The following is a 5,000-nucleotide window of genomic DNA, read 5'->3' as shown; positions in this document are numbered from 1 at the left end:
TGTCACTTCAAACCATAAGAGATAGATAATGTAGTAGAGAACCTATTTGAGCCCTGACCCAGCTCAGAAAACTGAAGGTGACCATTTTGAATGACAGCACAATGTGATTCCTGGGGACTTCAGGGTATTATCTTACTGACTTGCAGACTAACCCCAAGTCTCACTCAAGTAGGGAATTTTGAGAGTCAGATTAGATACAGTATTTGGCCTGGATTAAAGCAGAGGCCTTGCTGCATGTCCTGTAGGTCAATATGAGGAGATTATGCCTGCAAGAGGAGAGTCTTTTTGGATCCTGCAATACCTTTTTTTGTCCAAAAGATGGCGACAGGGCTCAATGGTGGAGACAGGGGAATTTTGGCTGTCATACTGCACACAGAGATGCACTCAATGAAGTAGATAAATACTTGCTTCTTGAGTTTGCGAAATAGGAACATCTGTTGATGGCTGATGCTTGAGTTTCTTCTTCTCCTCTCCTCTGAACCCGTCCTCTCAGGCAGCCAACTTCTGCTTCTTTCAGGACAGTGTCTGTGTTTCAAAAGAGTCAGAGAGATGGACAGGGACACAGTGTTTAGTTTTTTTAATCTCCCCATATTAATTCAATATTACCTTTTCATGTCACTTCAAACCATAAGAGATAGACAATGTAGTAGAGAACCTATTTGAGCCCTGACCCAGCTCAGAAAACTGAAGGTGACCATTTTGAATGACAGCACAATGTGATTCCTGGGGACTTCAGGGTATTATCTTACTGACTTGCAGACTAACCCCAAGTCTCACTCAAGTAGGGAATTTTGAGAGTCAGATTAGATACAGTATTTGGCCTGGATTAAAGCAGAGGCCTTGCTGCATGTCCTGTAGGTCAATATGAGGAGATTATGCCTGCAAGAGGAGAGTCTTTTTGGATCCTGCAATACCTTTTTTTGTCCAAAAGATGGCGACAGGGCTCAATGGTGGAGACAGGGGAATTTTGGCTGTCATACTGCACACAGAGATGCACTCAATGAAGTAGACAAATACTTGCTTCTTGAGTTTGCGAAATAGGAACATCTGTTGATGGCTGATGCTTGAGTTTCTTCTTCTCCTCTCCTCTGAACCCGTCCTCTCAGGCAGCCAACTTCTGCTTCTTTCAGGACAGTGTCTGTGTTTCAAAAGAGTCAGAGAGATGGACAGGGACACAGTGTTTAGTTTTTTTAATCTCCCCATATTAATTCAATATTACCTTTTCATGTCACTTCAAACCATAAGAGATAGATAATGTAGTAGAGAACCTATTTGAGCCCTGACCCAGCTCAGAAAACTGAAGGTGACCATTTTGAATGACAGCACAATGTGATTCCTGGGGACTATCTTACTGACTTGCAGACTAACCCCAAGTCTCACTCCTGCAATACCTTTTTTTGTCCAAAAGATGGCGACAGGGCTCAATGGTGGAGACAGGGGAATTTTGGCTGTCATACTGCACACAGAGATGCACTCAATGAAGTAGACAAATACTTGCTTCTTGAGTTTGCGAAATAGGAACATCTGTTGATGGCTGATGCTTGAGTTTCTTCTTCTCCTCTCCTCTGAACCCGTCCTCTCAGGCAGCCAACTTCTGCTTCTTTCAGGACAGTGTCTGTGTTTCAAAAGAGTCAGAGAGATGGACAGGGACACAGTGTTTAGTTTTTTTAATCTCCCCATATTAATTCAATATTACCTTTTCATGTCACTTCAAACCATAAGAGATAGATAATGTAGTAGAGAACCTATTTGAGCCCTGACCCAGCTCAGAAAACTGAAGGTGACCATTTTAAATGACAGCACAATGTGATTCCTGGGGACTTCAGGGTATTATCTTACTGACTTGCAGACTAACCCCAAGTCTCACTCCTGCAATACCTTTTTTTGTCCAAAAGATGGCGACAGGGCTCAATGGTGGAGACAGGGGAATTTTGGCTGTCATACTGCACACAGATAGATGCACTCAATGAAGAAGATGAATACTTGCTTTTTGAGTTTGCGAAATAGGAACATCTGTTGATGGCTGATGCTTGAGTTTCTTCTTCTCCTCTCCTCTGAAACCGTCCTCTCAGGCAGCCAACTTCTGCTTCTTTCAGGACAGAGTCTGTGTTTCCAAAGAGGCAGTCAGATATCCCACATCAGCCAGTAAAAAAAAAAAAAAAGAATGAAGGGGGGAGGGGGGTTTAGAAGAAACATCCTGAGTCATACAGAGGGTCTAAAAGGGGCCTCATATGCCAGCGGGGGGAAAGGAGGACAGCATCGGGGCGGTGTCTCCACCATGGGACTTTTTAAAATGTATCTATTTAACATCAAGATATATATAAATTACTGATATGTAATATGAATTAACAATAAAGCACAATTAAAGGAGTTAAAAATAGTGTATAAAAGCATGCATAATAAAAAAAAAACACGCGTGAAGGAAAACAAAAAAAATGTATATAAGGAATTCCAGGCTGGAGGGTGGTGGAGGAAAGGAAGAGGGACTGGAGGCCCCATATCTAGAGCAATGGTGACCTTATTCGTCTAACCACTGCAGGTCCAGCCCCTCTCCTCTAAAGGACTTCCTTTTCACACCGTAGTCAAATTTCAGTTCGTCATCCACCTTAATTTCTGTCAGGGCCTTAAACAGGATTACTACTGTGTCATTCCCATCAACATGCAGCAGGCACTGAAGCGGCTTCAGATTTGGCCTTTTTGAAGAATGGTTTATCAGTCTTCCAACCGTCTCCAGCTCAGGGTGGCACTTGCAGGGATGGGTTTGGGCGTCAATGCAGAGATGCTTTTCCCGAAAAGTGAAGAAAAACATGTATGCCGCATTGTCAGTGACAGCCTCCATCTTCTTATTCCCTTTTTTTGCTGTGATAACTTCACCGTGGTAGTCACAGATGATGTCACCTCTTGAAAACTGCCTGGTTGCAACCACTCCTGCAATCAAGAAAACGTGACATTTTCAGTTATATCGAAATATGAACTGTATAAACATTACAGATTGGAAAACATTTCAATAATTTTTGTTATGGGTGTAGCTAAGGGTCAGCCCAAAATACTGAAATGCTCATTTCAGTGACTCCCCTTACAAGAAAAATGAATTTTGTTCTTACCGAGCCCTTTCTCTCCACCAAACTGTTTTATGGTCACACCCTTCCACATCTGTGAAGCCACGCTCTTGAGGACATGCTTATCACTCTCAACATTTTCTCTTGAGGCTGGCTTCCACATTTTCACAACGTCTTCGGCTGAGGGATGATTGGTCTGCCACCCTTCTTTGGCAATCAACCTCGACACACTCCCGGCTGACGGCTTGCGAATTAGGAAATGTGCTGATGGAAAGAATACAAATATATTCAGTCAAGTAACTAATTTGTCAAACAAAATCAATTGCTGGGTTTGAGTTCTATTTAGTGAGTCGTATTTATAGATTGGAGTACTTACACAGCAGATAATTTCCCCGCTTGATGTATTGCACACCTCGCCACCTATCGTAGTGGCTGCGGTTGCCACTAAACCCAGCATCCATCCTCTGCTTCTTCGAAGGTGGATGTCCATCATTGGTCACAGGAAATGCGGCTTTGAAGGCATCAAATGCAGGTTCTTGTGGTTGAGGACAAGTCTCTGCCGTCTGGCTGGCTGTCTGTGGGGAACATCTGTAAAATGAGGAAAATAAGGATTTAAGTAATTACAAATTTGGACAGCATGGTACTAACTCTCAGATGTTATTTTGATGCGTTAGGTCTATTTACGATGAAGAAACCTACCTGGACAGAGTGGCCAGCAGTACAGCTGTCCGCACAATATCCTGTGCAACTGGCATCCTGTAGTGTGACTTTGCCACTGCTGAGGAGTGAGCCATGTATTGGGCCACACCCTCCTTCTGGGCAGTAGAAAAAGCAGAATTGGCCTCCGTCTCAGCAGCTCTTCTGATCTCTTGGCTCGTCACATTCGGCACCTTGTATCTGCAGTAAGGAAAGATTTTTAGTTTTCCACTCCAAGGTTTCCCCAGAGCAAAACCCAAACACCTCCACCGCTCTGATGTAACACTCAACATGCACTCCTCACACCAAAAACATATTTCGGTCCACGGTCGACGCCAAAGTGCTCCGAACAGATGATCGCGACAAATTATAACTCCTGCAGTAAGGAAAGATGTGATTTAATTAGCTACATACTTCTCATGCAGACGTCCGACGTCATTCGTCACACTGTGGAGAGCTGTGCCGTTTCCCGATATGAAAAAACGGTCACAGGGATCGAGGGCACTGATGTAGGTCGGTCGTATATGCTCATAGTAGGCTTGAAACCACTGTGGGAACAAGAAACAGTTACTTGACAGCAAATGATTGTAGGCAATATACACTTTGTATCATACTAAATATCAGTGGTAAGCAAATTTTGCTGCTATAGAACTTACAGCCTCCTCCTCTTGTGTAAGAGCAAACATAGCAAGGCCCATTGTTGCCGTCTTGTGATTGCTCACACCAATCACAAGCATGTTATCCACCGCCTTCCTCTCAACCCACTCTCGCACCTGTAAAACAATGAAAATATATTAATATATGTCCATATTTCCATATATCCATTGCAGCATATCAAAGGGACATATCAAAGCTGTTAAAATACAGTATACTCACAGTCATTCCTTCCACCGCTCCTGGGCGCTGAAACTGGCGAAGCACCAACATTGCTTCCAGATAGTAGCGGAAGTATGTCTTGTGAGTTTCAGACACCTTGTCGGAGTACTTCCCTGAGACCTCGCTTGAGCCGTTTCCATTTTCGTTGACAAACTTCCCAAATGTATACAGGAAGTCTTTGGCAGCCACTCTCAGCACCTTCTGGGAGTCTCGAAGGCTGGGTGTTCCATCCACAAACCGCCGGTATCTACATAACAAAAACAGAAAAAGAGTCAGATGTTTAAATGCAACACACTCAAGATTGTGGGAGTAAGCATCAATTAATAACCGGACAATACAGAATGAACAGTAAAATCCAAAAATTACCTT

Source organism: Anarhichas minor, unplaced genomic scaffold (assembly GCF_050575085.1).
Source record: "Anarhichas minor isolate MPS153535 unplaced genomic scaffold, ASM5057508v1 ptg000177l, whole genome shotgun sequence".
NCBI lineage: Eukaryota > Metazoa > Chordata > Actinopteri > Perciformes > Anarhichadidae > Anarhichas > Anarhichas minor.
Note: the sequence above shows the minus strand (reverse complement) of the source record.